General features: G+C 33.0%; 1 pseudogene; it reads left to right on the forward strand.

Annotated features, from left to right (window-relative positions):
• The first annotated feature begins 1,158 nt into the window (after positions 1-1,158).
• LOC146927569 (agamous-like MADS-box protein AGL80 pseudogene) lies at positions 1,159-1,850 on the forward strand (annotated as a pseudogene).
• Positions 1,851-16,966: the final 15,116 nt, after the last annotated feature.

Raw genomic sequence — 16,966 nt, forward strand, 5'->3', positions numbered from 1 at the left:
AACTTATTTTATGAAGGTGCAATTTTGTTTTAAGAATGCATTGGTCATGATTACTTAGTGTTAATGCGTTCGAGTTATGTAACATCCTTGCTAATAAAAACATAATCATTCTTATTATTAATATTTATAATATTCGAACGGGAAATAGGGTGTTACATCCTTCCATCGCAAAATACATAGTAATTTTCAATGAGCCATGAACAATTGTTTTCTAATTCCATTTCCGTAAGCAATTTTTATTCCAATTCCATCGCAAAAGCATTTTGATGTCCCAATTCCATGAATGGCTTCGCGATGCTATGCCTTCTCCATCGATAAATAACAGAAGCAGTGATAAAGTGTGGAAAAGGCCACGCGATATTTTATTGAATTTTTTTAATCTGAGCCGTTTAATATATCTAATGATTGTTATTAATAGTTCTCATTTCTCACAATAGATTTTGGTTCTCATGGAATACGCTCCCTTATACCATATTATACTATATAAGTATATGATATTTAAAACTAACGGTTCCTTTAAAAAAAATATTAGTATACTCTCTTCAATTTTTTTTTATTAATATACTATAAATATATAATACCATAACAAATTCTTATTTATACCATATTGTACTATAAATATATGATATTTAAAATTATGTTTCTGTCCAAAAAAAAAATAATTTAATTACTATACTCCCTTCAATTTTTTTTATAAATATACTATAAATATATAATACCATATTAAATTATTATTTATACCATATTATAGTATAAATATATGATTTTTAAAACTATCAGTTCCTTTAAAAAAACGAATTTATATTAATATACTCCCGTCAATTTTTTTATTTTATAAATATACTATAATTATATAATACCATAAAAAATTCTTAATATCATGCCAGCTGTGTCATTTAAATTATTTACATATTCTAAATTTATAAATTGAATGTCATAAATGCAATTGCTTTTTTACATCCTCCCTGGATGGTATGTCAATAATGTGATATTTTACCGTTCAAATGCTAGCTGGAGATGAGTCACACATACACCAAATATCATCTAGAAATCAAACCATGCATACCAAATTGGTCTATATAAACAAAAATTAACAAGTCATTATTCACAACAAGAAATACCACAACAATCAGCTTTTTTTTTTCTTTCAATTTTCTTTGTCCTTTGCTCTTACCACAACCATGGCTAGATGTAAGGTTAAACTTGCCTTCATTGTCAATGATGCTGCAAGGAAAGAATCATACAAGAAAAGAAGAAAGGGTCTATTGAAAAAGGTTGCTGAACTTAGCACCCTCTGTGGCATTGAAGCCTGTGCCATAGTGTATGGCCCTTATGAGCCTCAACCAGAGATTTGGCCTTCACCAGAGGGGGTCCAATCCGTGCTCTCAAAATTCATGACGATGCACGAGTTTCAAAAGTGCAAGAAAATGATGAACCAAGAGACTTTCTTGACACAAAGGGTTCTGAAGGCTGAAGAGAAATTGAAGAAACAAAGAGAAGAAAATAGAGAGCAAGAGATGACAATACTCATGTATCATTGTCTCAATGAAGGTAGAGTTGTGCACAACAATATTTCAACGGTTGATTTGAGTTATCTTACTTGGTTGATTAACCATAATTTGAAGGACATTGGTAGACGTTTGGCGGCAACAGTGCCACTACCACCTCCAGCAGCATCTAGGAGCGAAGAAATGGCAATTATGGGTCATGGACATGTTGGGATACCTATTAATGGTGATGACATTGTGCAAAGTCAATTATTGATGGACTCAATGGTGGCTGGTAATGTGCAAGAGACAGTGCCCTTTGGTGAGATCAATTCTGGAGTTTGCCCTGATTTACTACCTTGAAGGATCTTTTCTCAATTCAGTTCCAATATTTTAATTTATGGTGATTTTGTTTTTTAATTCTTTCTTATGTGTGTGAAGATACAATCGTAATTCGTTACGGTGTAATCTTGATTTAGTCCCAATTCTGGTGTTTATTTGAATAAAAAATCACTATTGCTTAAGTTCTATGTACTGGTTTACTTGAATAAAAAATCTAATATGTGTGTTGCTTTCAATGCTTTTGTCGTAATCATTAATTTTAGCTACTAACATAACTTGTTATTTTTTTTTTTGAGCAAAAAAAAAAAATAACGAATGATTTCATCCTCACAAATTTTTTTGTTTTGTTTTTGGTCCCTAACGAAAATAATTTTGACATTTTTTGAACATAATATGATCATACAGAAGTTGAAGATAATAAACGGACATAACAAGTACACATTTTGAACATAAAAGACTAATATTTTGACATTCATATTAACATAAATTGGCCATTAGGGACCAAAAACAAAATAAAAAAATTTGTGAGGACGAAAACATTCTGTTTAATTTTTCAGGGACTAAAATTAAAATTCGCTATATTTTTAGGGACGAAAAACTTATTTAACCCTTTTGTAGTTATCTGTCATTTGAGGTTCAGGCTTTGTTTTGTAATTTTATCTATCTCAGAGGCTACAACAAAGAGTAAGTTGGCTTAACTGAATGAGGAGCTTAACCACGGTTTTCAGGAAAACGTTTTTTAAGCTTTCTTTCCGGTATGGTGATAATATTTTGAAAACATGAGGGCATGAATTGGTGTAATTTTGAAATGGGTAAAAATTGGTATTTTTTATGGTTTGTAGGGGTAACGATATAATTGTTGGGGAATTTCCTCTTTTTAAACTTATTTTGTCGAATGAAAGATAATTGTCACCCTAACATAACTTATTTAGTCACAGGGTCTTGTTGGGCTTTTACTACTATGGCAACTCTGTAACACCATACTAGAAATTACCTAGGATATCTAGCATGTGCGTTAAACTTAGTACTAGATACATTAAAATTTACAATAATAATTTTTTTTTCTTGAACAAGTTATAAAACTACTTGTCTATACATCAAAAACAATACCACTACCACTGGCATGTACAAAATACATGCAAAGGACATGTAAACGTAATTGTCCATCTTCTTCTGATACTTCACCCCGAACTATCCTGCTTGCGAACCACTTGTGCATTTGAAATAAAATAAAAAGGATTGGGGTGAGACAGGATGTCTCAGTGAGTTCCACCTATCCTAACCTGTAGGCAATCTCAGGGAACCTAGGATCACCATCTGTTTCTAAACTCAACTCATTTCGGGTTTATGCAATTTCTTGATGCATAGTTAAGCGATCAGGGGATAACTAGGATCACTGTCTAAAATACTGATATAATCCTGATACTAATGCTCAAATCATAATCATAATTATAATCATAATGTCTGTCATATTATGTTAGAAATGTTAGCGTTGAACAAACAATATTATCTGAGTTGATTTTACAGAATAAACCCAGGTGGTGTAACCCCATAATTTATTCCACTGCTAACCGGTAATAATTCCAACTGGCGGAAACCCAACTGACGGGGATACCAGACTCCTCTGATTATCGTGGGGTCATCCTCACGGATAGTGCCCGTTCCAACTGACGGGAACCTTTTGTATCCTAATTGGCGAGGATAGCAAAAGCCACGATCTAAACATATTTTCTGATAACTGAAATAACCCTTAACTCCACTACTAACGGGGAGTTAGAGAGGAATAAGTTAACTTAATTAATTTCTTATAATAACAACATTCTGAAACTGATAATAAAGACGTAGTAATTTCGTCTTTATTTGAAATTAATTATGATACTAACCTATTCAGGTTCTAGGCATATCGTTGTCACATGTCATTCCTAAAAGGTTATAAGATCTTCCCCATATCCTGATAAACTAAATTCGACTAATTAAGCCGAACTTCCATAATTAGGATTCTATACTTTAAAATAATTGGAAATCTACCCATGAATGAATTGTTTCCATGGCTTACTCATTCTAAATACATCTCTTATGTCAATATGCAATATTTATGTAATGACAACTAAGTTGGAGGATTGCATAATAATCTTTGTCACAGAATTGAAAAATATGTTTCTAAATCAATATGAATATGTTTACATTACTATCCATGTTGGAGGCTCCTAAAAACATTCTTGGTCACATAATCAAATAAAAATGAATATTTCATATTCTAGCCGAACAATGGCTATATTTATGCATGATAAACTTTCTTGTAAACTCATTTAAGAAGATGCAACCAATTTTAGTAACCAAGGCAAGTGTTAAACTCTAATATTTTCTCAACAATTTATATAAGTAAAAGCATTATTTGCCTTGTCTACCAATTTCCTCCAACATCTACACTAACATAAACATATTCCTAACATAAAGAAAAATTTAGAATAAACTAGTAACCAAAACAAGTGACAATTCAATTTTCCAAATTATACATGTGTGTATATCAATACTTCAATTCAAATCCTATCCTCCAACATTAGGACTAAAGTGGTATTGCACATTAACATAAGAAATTTTAGAACAAACAATGGGATTCTAGTCATGCAATAATTATGCCAACTTGTTCTAATAATTCATAATCACACATTAGCATTCTAATGGTATAATTCACTACCCAAAGGTGGGTTTTCTACCTAAAGGAACTCACCTCTAAATTGAATATATGCGAAGTCCACTTCAATATCCACTTCTGCACCTCCCCGCTAGGCGAGGCTTCATGCTCGCTCGGTGAGCTAACACAATTAAACCCATATTCTGCACAAAATCTGCATCAGACCCCATACTTCAAAGTTGTCTCCAGACCTCAGTACTGAACCGAAATTAGTGAAACTGGTGGCAAAACGTCGAGAATTAGTTAGAGTTACAAGGAGAGAGTTCTTACCATTTTAGTGGAGTCCTGTCCCAAAACCCGTAAGCAGTTTTTTCTGTAGAATTTACCAAACTTCAAATGTGTTTTCCGAATTCGTTTATAATTCGAATGTAACGCCCAAATTAAAAGTATCTAGAATTTTCAACAGGAGAGTTATAAGCTGATATTGGATATATTAATTATACAATACGGAACGACATAAGTCGGAAATTCAAATACAAAGACAAACTTGAGTCATATGTTACAAATTTATACATAGCCCGTCTAATGAAACTTGTACAACGTAGGTTCATTACACACAAGCTTATAATATAATATAATATCAAGCTATGAGACATAAAACTGGATCCAAGATAGCACGATCAATCCGTAGCTTTCTCCTTACCCTTGCCACGGGAAACCTGTGAACCTGAACAAATAAGGAAAGGGATGAGACATAAAGCCTCAGTGAGTTCTACCTAACCCTAGGCTATTGGTAACCTTGGGGAAACCTACGATCACCACGTGTCTACAATACAACCTGACGGTTGATTATACGTGTGTGGTCATGGCGGTCAAGGGAACCTAAGACGGCATTACCAAGATACGATAGACGCATCAAAGCCGAAACATACATATTCATGACACGATTTCTAACCTGGCGATCGGGGATACCTAGATCATTGTCGGCATAACATATATCTTGCTTATAGTATAACATACATACCTATCAACATATTCTGATCATGTTCATATATTCGTATACATTCGATATGTTAGGAGTTTGCGTTGAACAACAACATTATCTAGATTCTTTTACGAAAAGTTCCGGGTGGAGTAGTCCGAAAACAATCCCATACATAACCGATAAAACCTATATAAGGAAAATATCGGGCTCCCTCAGATGTGCGGGCCCCTCTTGCAAAGCTTGTCCTGTTTCCCTAACGGGAAACCCCTTGAGATCCCAACCTAGCGTGGATCGCAAGAGACACACTGTAACACCCTATTTCTAATAAGCGGTAAAACGCACGAATACATCAGACATATTCTAGAAATAGATGCTACGTCTCCAAATAAACCACAACAAAATACATGCATAAAGATCATGTTACACAACAAAGCAGCGGACATACTTAAAAATCATAAAACATCTCCAGATCTCAACAAAATACAATTGTATTCTCCAAATCCCAAATAACAGAATATATCAACAACTCCAAGATACATAGTCAAAATGAAACAACATGCAAGGACTATCCTAGATCAGAGCCCTAATCTAGACACTTGCATGAAAAAGAGGAACTCCACTCCTCGGCATCGACAAGCAACAACTAAGCATCCTGCACGCCATCTACCCATCCATACAGAGAGGTAGGCGGTCCACCACAGACCACTGAGGGTTAGCATTAAATCATCATAATCCATAAAAGATTTAAACAAGAACATTGGAAATGAAAGATATATTCAAGAATACAAAATAACAAATCATACATGTATTCACAGTATTCATGATTCTCATACCATTCGAACCATTCCATATCATCATTCCAAGTTCATATCAACAAGTGTATCATACACGTATCACATATACATAACCCTCCGTCCTAGAACACTAGCATCACATGATCATTATTATCCCCCATCACTTACATTTCAAGCTATCACATTATTATCATAGCATAGCATGCATATTCAACCTCCAATCAAGTCATCAACAAAAGCTCATCATTTATCAACATCAATCAATGAAAACATTACTCACTTCATTACTCATCTAGCATGCTTATCTCAACAAGTACAATTCGTCATATCGAAGTTATAAGCAAGCCATCATCATTATCAAAGAACATCACCACATCATATATGTATATATACATATACAAATCTCACCTCATCATTATTATTAAAATAACCATCATCAATTGATTCACCAAGTGTATAAGCACAAACAATTAAGACATGCAATTAGAGCATAATACAATTAGTCACAACCATCCACAAAATTCACCAATGTACATATACACCAATCCACATAATCACAACATTCACCAAATTTCACCAATACACAAATTCACCAAGTCATATATTCAATTATGACATAACTCATCAATTATTCAAATGCTTGCAATGTTCTAGACTCTTCTCTAGATGCATGTGGTAAAAAAACACCTCAAGGTCGTCACCTTCGATGCAACAAAAACATCGTACTCACCTTAATTGGATATAAAATCCGCCACCATCAGTCTTGGATATAAAATCCACCACCATCAGTCATGAATGCATGAACATATGACTCAACTACAAATGCATATGTTCACACAAACAATAATCACCTCATCATCACCAATACTTGTATATATGCAATCATCAACAATTCACCACCAATACAATCACCAACAACATCAAAAATCACACAACATGAAGTTGTCACATAATTATACCACCAATCATCTTCACATAACATATAACAGTTCTCCATAAAGGATTCACAATCAATTGGTTCTCAAAAGTCATCTTTAGTCAAGTTCGTCTCTCAAAGTCAAAATATTCAAGTATTTGAGCATTTAAGTCAAAACCAAGTAAACAAGCTCAATTGCCTATGCCATGTACTCTCACAAGTCACATATATATGCAGTAGTGATTACATAAGCTGTTCATCGGCCAAATACGACGAATTCAAAAAAAACACGAAGTTCGTCTCACTTTATCACTTTTCACAAAATTTTCCATTTTCAAAACAAAACAAGTTCAAACTTGATGAAACCACTCACAACCATTTTTAGAAATCATATAAACATTATATAACTCTAATCCCACTTCAAATTCCGGAAGAAAACGAGTTTTCGGAAAAGTTAGATGATTTTCGTAAATTCAAGTATTTGGACCGTTTTTACAAAAGTTAGATGATTTTCGTAAATTCAAGTCCAAACCAACTCAAATCATGTTCCAGTAGGATTAAAGGTGTAAAAAGAGGTTAATTATGTCCAAAGAAACATTTTAGAAGTATTGGATTGGTCCCCCAAATCTCAAAACAAACAAAACATAAAAACTGTTTCTGGGCAATTTGGCTATTAGCTCAATCTGGGCTATTAGCGAAAAAGAAGAAAAACTGCTTCTGGGAAATTTTGCTATTAGCTCAATTTGGGCTATTAGCAAAACTGAAGAAAAACTGCTTCTGGGAAATTCCGTTATTAGCTCAATTTGGGCTACTAGCGCAGTTCTTGAGAAATTCTGCAGTAGTTACGGGTTCCTCATCATTTTCACCCAAAATCCCATTTTTCAAATCCCCAACTCCCAAACCAAGTTCCAGAAAGTGTTTATGGGTCAAAATAGGTTCAATACACTTAAACAAACATGAATCATGCATCAGAAACAACAATTTGGCTCATTTCATCAAAATCATGAAATTTTCTCAAAACACCAACATAACCACAAATCTCCTCACGAATCCATAAATAACGATTCCAGTCACACCAATTCAATTCCAACAGTTCAACAATCATCAACAACAACTAATGAACACAAATTCATGCACAATTCAACATCACAACTTCATTTTTCATCAATTTTGCTCAAGAACACAAGGCATCAACAACTATGCATTTAAACATGTTAATTCACATACTAAGATGCAATTATCATATAAATCATGTTTTCTAACATAACAGCAACAAGTATGCACGAATTCTACAACAATTATGTTCAATTCATCAATTTCACAAAAATGGGTAAAGAAAAAAAAGATGTGAATTATGGTTGAAATCTAACCCTCTTACCTCTAACACCAAGATTCTCTAACCCAAGCTTCAATTTAGCTCCTAGATGATGAATCCCCTCTTTGCCTTCTAACCCTTGTTGTTGTTCTTCTCTCTAGCCTCTATCTCTTCTCTTCTCTTCTCAATGGAAATGAAATGTGAAATGTTGTAAAACCTAATTTCACCAACAACTAGAGTTTATATACATGCTCTACTCAATTGGGCTTATCTCTCCAACCTTAATGGGCCTAATCCATTTCTATTCTAACACCCAAAATGTCACTACTCACTTAATGGTAAATTATAACACTAACGGTCACTTAACGGTAATTAAAATAATTACTACACCCTCTCTAGTAACTTGGTAAAATAACATTCTTACTAACACTCAAAATAATAATCCTCAACCAAAATTACAAAATTACCCCTACTCTCAAAATGACCAAAATGCCCCTAAGTTCAAAATGACTAAAATACCCTTCTACACCGAATTCTACAATTCCCAACCAAAAATACACACAGAGGCAAATAATCACATAAGAACACATATAGCACACATAAATAAATAATAAAATAAATCTAACGAAAAATCGGGCTGTTACACACATAACCTACGTTTACATATTCATTCTTAGTGAAAAGATTAAACTAATCGTCTCACGCCTTAACATACATATATTCATGCTTACCATTCTAATTCTCGATAATCTATATCGAGGTTCTAGTTTTTATTCCCTTACTTAATGAATAGTTCGCTACCCGATCGAAAGCCTAGCATTTCTCTCGCATACCATGCATTACTCGATTAGTTAAATACTTGCTTCACTTTCAAGAAAAATCATTTAAAAGCCTATGCCTTGGAGTCTTGATTTAAGGGGTTTAATAATGTAAAAAGACTGCACGAAGAAAAACCGTCCCGAAGGACGACAGGGGGGCCTGAAGCGAGCAAACAGTGCGTTGTTGCACTGTCCACTCGCCTAGGCGAGTAAGCTTGCTCGCTGTGGCGAGTTGAGGGCGAGCAGGACCCCCTGTTCTGTGGCCTAGCTCGCCATGGCGAGTAATTGCTCGCTGTGGCGAGTTATGACAGTCCAGCACCTTCAAAAATGGTATTTTTGACCCAAAAACCTCAAAACCAAGTATCTCCAAGTGTAATATGACTCTAAGGGTCATAGGAGACCTGTAAAACATGAACTTAGCAAGTATATAGAAGTTAAGCAAGCATGGCATGAAAAGGGGTAACAAATTTCTATGTAAAAACCCTAAAAGTTTCATATTTCTTACAAGAGCCAACACACATAACCCATGGATGAAATCTATCTAAGAACTCACCTTATACAAGCTGGAGATAAGCTTAAAACCCCTAGACCTTGACAGCAAAAACTTAAGAGAAGAAATCTCTAGATGAGAGAAACTATGTTGGTGAAGCTTCCCTCAAAAAATTCCTAGCCAAACTCTTAGTTCCTCTAATCTCTTGCTTAATCCTTGCTAGAAGAAAGTTTGAGTGACGATTTGGTGAGAAGAAGGAGGGAGAGATCGATTTCTCTAGAGAGAAGGAAGAGCAAAGTCTTTGTTCAAACCCTAGAGAGAGAAGGAGAAGAAAATTGTTAAAGAATTTGGACTTAAAGTCCTTATAAACTACCTTGGCGTGAAATTCCAAAAATGCCCTTAGTCTTAAACGCGCACATTTTATCATTATCAGATAAAACATCGTATCTTTAATAAGCGGGATATTACACCGAATCATACGAAATTTATATCCAAAATGAAGGGAATTAAATGTAGAATCTGAAAATCTAATAATTACTCAATTCCAAGATACACAGCCAAAACCATAACCAAAATATCACCTATATGCCATACGAATTTCGTCTCAAAAATCATGAATTTCAAGCATAATTACTTCCATCCACCCAAACATGCATAATTAGTTTCAAAATCACTTATGTAGTCACTTAATTTCATAACTCAACCACTTTTCCCTAATAATTCCTTAAGGTTCAAATCAAGGTTTTCATTCCATTCTCTAACCACATAACTTCTTAAAATTCAAAGCTTTCTAAAACTCACCTCAAGATAACTTCCAATTGTTGTCACAAGCTCTTTAACTCCACTTCTCTATCCAAACCCTAGCTTTAGCTTCCAAAACAATACCCAAGCTTCAAACTTTAGCTCTAGCTTTCTTTTTCCCACTTTTTATTTATAATAATCCATTCCAAACATGATTAGTACCAAACATACATGCAATAGCTTACTCTAACAACTTAACATAAATTTCCAACCCAAGAGGAAGGATGGGTCACGGCCAAAAAGGGGAAAAATAAGAGGATTCAAAGCTTTCTACAGGTTAATATTGTGTTGAGAATCAGAAGTCTTTGTTGCTTGTTGATTTCTTTGAGGAAAAATGGAAGAAAAGAGAAGATTGTGAGGGAGAGGGAGTAAGCCGTGAGGGAGAGGGAGAGAGGGGAAGAAAAATCAGATTTTTGGTTTAGAGAGAGAAGGAAGTAGGAAAAATTAAAGAAAAATGTATGTTTTGTCTTATATACACCACTTAAGGAAAAATTCCAATTTTTCCCTCTTCTAAATCTTTTTAATGATCCATTAATCGATAAAAAGCCGTAAAAGTTTGCACGAAATAATGTGATTTAGTCTTAAAAGTCTTGAGCACTTTTACCATTTTACCCTTCACTGGAAAGTTCCAAGGATAAAATAACTGATATTGATAACTGACTGAATTTACATGCGGGATATTACAAACTCTAGAAGGCTTATGGCAGATAAGAACAAGTAATTTGATCTTACTTTCAGCTCAACATCTAGTTGACTGTGATCTGGGAAACAAGGGGTGTAAGAATGGTTCTGTTTTCAGTGCTATTAAATTTGAAACAGAGCAACACGCTGGCGGTGTTTCAAGTGAAGTTGACAATCTCTATAAAGCATTTCAGGGACAATGCCATAATGATATTACACCATCAACATGATTTCATGGGTTTCTGTTAGTACCTCCTGGTGATGAACATCAGCTACTACAAGTTGTGGCCCAACAACCGATAGCATCTTCAGTCGCTGCTAGTACTGACTTTCGTAATTTCAAGGGCAGTGGGATTTTTGAAGGATCATGTGCAAACAAAACGAACCATGTTGTTGCTATAGTGGGTTACATGGTAAGTGATGATGGGAGGAAATATTGGATAATTAAAAATTCTTGGGGTGAAAGATGGGGAGACTTAGGCTATGCCAAACTGATAAGGGGAAATGGACCAGTAGGTAATTGTGGCATTACTAGTCGTTCCTCTTATTATCCCACTCTCAAGGTTTAGGTTTGAGATTCCCTCGATCACACTATATAGTACTTTTATAATAAGTTTCATGGCATGTCCTTAAACTATTGCTTATTAATTTGTATTTTGAAACTAATCATGCATGAGCAACACTGTCCTCATTGAAAGAATCTACTTTACTATTTACAATTTGTTGTTTTTAGTTATTGAGCAACAATGTCCTGATTTCAAAAATCTAATTTCCAAGTCTAAGTGATAATCACCCTTCTTTATGCTCAATTTACAATTTCCTGGTAGTTTTTATAATGTTTTCGTTGTGCATGTTTTCAATATTTGTATTTGTTATTTTAAGATCTCAAACAATTGGTAAGTAATGTCTATATTAATTTTTTTTTTCAACACGCACGCACGCACGCGTGCACTCGCGGACACGCATATATATGTCAACGGATGATTTGAGTTATCTTACTTGGTTGATTGACCATAATTTAAAGGACATTGGTAGACGTTTGGCGGCAACAGTGCTACCACCACCTCCAGCAGCATCTAGGAGCGAAGAAATGGCAATTATGGGTCATGGCCATATTGGAATACCTATTAATAATGATGACATTATGCAAAGTCAATTATTGATGGACTCAATGGTGGCTGGTAATGTGCAAGAGACAGTGCCCTTTGGTGAGATCAATTCTGGAGTTTGCCCTGATTTACTACCTTGAAGGATCTTTTCTCAATTTAGTCCCAATTTTTTAATTTATGGTGATTTTGTTTTTTAATTATTTCTTATGTGTGTGAAGATACAATCATTATTTTTTTTTAGCATAACTTGTTATTTTTTTGAGCAAAAAAAAAATAACGAATGATTTATTTCATATATTATGCAGACCATGTAAAATAAATATTATTCTTTTGTTCCAAGAAAAAAAAATATGTGTTGGATAGTTAAATATAAGTTATTTTTAGATTTGGTCACATAGAAATACATGTCTACAGGTAAGTGATGACACTCTGTCATATCACATTTTTAGAGTCTTTTTAATTAAGTTTTTAGTCTATGTTTATTTATTTAGTATTTAATTTTGACTCATTTTAAATAAATTGTCGTTTTTGAGTTATTGAGTCTAGTAGTGAAATGATTGAAGTTTGTGGTTTATTAGCATGATTATTGGTCATGTGATCAAATAAGAGCAAAACCAAAAGTGACGAGATTTGGAGGGTTGGATAGTAAAGAAAAATACACAATAATGGTCTTATGCATTAGTAGTGGATAGTAAATAAAAGTGTAAATTACACCAGGGGTCCTTTAAGTTTTATGCATTAGTATTGATGGGCAACGTGAAAATCAACAAGTGATGGCTATTACTTTATCCACCTTATCCTTTATTAGCGCACCTTGTAAATTTTTCGAAGATGTCCATGAACAATTTGGATTTTGTAATTTGAATTAAGTTTTTCCTTTGTTATAGGGGGAACAAATGAGTTCTTCACCAATTCGGATTTTTTCGGATTATATAATACGAAAACATCAAAAAATAGGGTGCGCTACTTTATTTTTTCGGATTATATAATCCGAACACCCCTTAAACACCCTTTTTCAAGGAAAAAAAAATTTGGATTATATAATTTGAACTGTATCAGCACAAATTCTAAACATGTTTGCAACATGGATTGTCATTTTATGGACAATATTAATCTTCCTAACTCTCATCCTTCTGTTTAGGGTTATTGTTAGTTGTTCTTAGTAAAAAAAAAACCGGGTTTTCGGGCTACTTGATCGGATTGCTCCGAAACTTCCCTAGAAAATCAGAAGAAAAAAAAAATAAAGGATCAAGACTCCCTTAGAAAGGACTCCGCCCCTCAAAATCCAAAATTCCATCGTTTAGACCCATTTTTCATTTTTTTTCATTTTTAAAAATTTTTGGTGATATTTTTATGATTTTATTTGACAGGTTTTTAGCATTTTTTACTTTGTTTTTTGTTGTTTTTAAAAGCAAAATTCAAAACTGCTGAAATGTGAGAGATTCTGATTGCTGATTATACATAAGCATAGTTCGGATTATAAAATCCGAATTAGTGAAACATGAATTCAAATTTTAAAATCCAAATTATACAAGTGCATTTTTGGAAAAATTACAAGGCACGCCAGTCATGCATATGATGGGAAAAATAATAGTCACAAGTGATTGTTGTCGGATGAAAAGTGGGCTTTTACCAAAACAATTGACCCAAAACAAAGGAAAAACAACATATAAAAGGCAGTTGCACAACACATATAGATTATCACGTTTTGTACAGAAGCAGGACGTTTTTGGAAAGGAATTATGGGCAAAACCGCCAATGACAAAATCTATCGGTTTATTTTCTTTACTATATTGTTTATTCCTTTGATCATGTCTATCTAATTCCCTTTGATTAGGTCTTTTAGATGATTTTAATTTGAGCTGTTTGAACCATGTGATTGTATAAACTCTATTCAATGCAATTACAATCCTAGTATTATTCAGTATAATTTGTGTTTAATGTTTTTACGTTCTGATCAAATATAAGTTGAACTCATAGATTATATGACTGTTGACACTAGCTTATGACTTAGATCCAATTATATTGTTCAACTTAACAGGCAATCTAGGGATAGAAAGTTGTTAAGTTGTAACTTTTAGAATTAACGTTCACTCAAACCTATGAGAATTACGGATTCACCTAAGGATTAGGGTATTGTAATTTGAAAAGAGGGCTCTGAGTCAAGGGATTGACATGAGCTATTTTGTTAATTTATTTTGAGACTAGGAGAATAAATGTAGAGAATATGTGCAATTTACCAAACAGCAAGAATTAATTGATTCGAAAGACCTGATCACTTTAATCTCTGATATTTTCAAAAACAATTTATCTTTATTTTTATTTTCTGTTGAACACAAATATATGCACTACATACACCCTAAATGTTAAATCTTTATTATAATTAAATTGTCAAGTTGAGAATGAAACAATCCATGTAGAACGAACTTATAAATTTTATTACTTCGATGCAATTTTAGTACATTTGCTAAAAGTCTATCGGTAAGAAAATTAAATGTCACATCTTACTTGGAGAGACTATCATATTATGAAAATAAAAAGAAATTCATGTTGATATTGAGTGTATGTTTTTAGATAATGGATATAGGATATGATTGATTCATGGTCTAGTTTGATAATGCAGTTGATTGTACTAAAGTTTATTCATGGTCAAGTTTTTGGATAATGGATATAGGATATATTTTTCCAACACCTAAGATTAAAAAACCCAGCTAGGTTTCCATTTTTGGTTTGGAATTGATGTTTCATATGAGACTATTCTTCTAGTGATTGTTTGTGCAGTTAATATTCCTTTACACATTGAAAGAAAATTGACTTATAGTGACAACAAAATTCTGTTGCTAAAGGGTACACAACCGTTGCTATAGGTCGAAATACCTATTCCACCGGCAATATTTCGCCATCCTTTTTGTTTCCTATGCCAATGGAAAATCATCGTCACAATAGCCTATACCATTGGTTTTTCAGATTGTTGGACAAAAAACTAGTGCTATACCCATGGCTGCTTTCCGTTGGAATATAATTTATTGGCTAAATTTAAATTGCTATGCCGGCAGTTGAGTCTCCGTTGCTATAGGTTTTAATGACACCTCTTAATTGTTTGCCGCCATTTTATTGTTATTAAAGATTTTATCAACACTTTTATTGTTCAAATAATTTTTTAATCAAACAAATATGTCTTTTTATTAATAAAATTTTGCTAATGTTTAAGGTATTTCTAAATTTATTGCCCATGTGTATTTCTAAATTATGTTTAAGGTATTTATTGCCCATGTGTATTTCTAAATTATGTTTAAGGTATTTATAAATTGAGAAACTAAGCCATTCTCCAAGTTCACCAAAATATGTAAATCATCCATGAAAGAATCTTCACTTCTAGAAGGTTAATCCAAAGAATATATAGATGTTTGTCATAAAAAGATATAATCAAAGAGCCAAACAGACTATAACACAAGTAAGATTTATATCTCATCTCTCTTAATGGAAACATTAGTCATGTGACACTGATTATTCCCTAGAAGTTGTTTCTTTTATCATCTTAGTTTGATCATATTTGATACATAGAAAAGAGATGGGAATGATTTAACAAGATCTCCTATTGAAAATAACCAAAACTTAATAAGTGAAAGAAGAATCGTGGTACCAGCCTTTTTTATTTTTATTTTTCTTACAAGAACCCAAAGAAAATTGATTTATAGAGTACCTGAGATAATGAATGAATGATTGGTTCCAAAATTAAAAAGAACATATGCTACTAAACGAAAGCAAAACACAAATGCTAAACACCCGACACAATAATATTAGCAGCATTTTATCAAAAAAAAAAAATTAGCACCATGAACTCAAGAATAATATCATACAGCAAATGAAAGCGTAGCCATTATAAACATGATACAAAGATAAGCCAACAAAAATTAGTAATTAGAATCTCTAAAAAACAGTAGGGAGAAATCAAATGGCAATCATCTATCTATTGATGCAAAATATAACAAAAATGGGAACTAATCAACCAAGAAAAGAAAGAATAAATTAATTCTAAAATTAAAATTTGGATCAATTCATTAAGCATGTGAGCATTTAATGAATTGATAAGAGACATTGGATCAATGTTGGATTAATGGTTAGGATTTGGTGTCAAATTTAATTTGACACCTTGGTGTCATTTGATCCTATCCCTTTCTTTATATATAGTACATATATACTATAACCATATGATATTCAAAATTATTGGTAAAATAAAATCCTATTGGAATATCTATGTGCATTAATCTAACGAGAATATGGTCCGTGATCTCTCATAAAACAAAATTGTGATAAATCATCATTTCAATAAACAACTACATCAATCATTAAATTATTAGAAACTCAAACTTTTCTAAATTGAATGTCCGAATTGCACTCAGATGTTCAAGATATATTTTTTTTAAAGAAGCTAGTTGAAATTATATAAAACTAAGCGACTTTATTTTCCACCCACGAGGACGGATTCTAGATCTCACTTAGATGGTATACCAACAAAGTGTTTACAGCTCAAAAGTGGCAGTTGGATGTATATATGTATGTATGTATGTATATATATATATATATATATAT

Source organism: Medicago sativa, chromosome 4, assembly GCF_051527215.1.
Source record: "Medicago sativa cultivar Bolivia chromosome 4, Bolivia_mono, whole genome shotgun sequence".
NCBI classification, from domain to species: domain Eukaryota; kingdom Viridiplantae; phylum Streptophyta; class Magnoliopsida; order Fabales; family Fabaceae; genus Medicago; species Medicago sativa.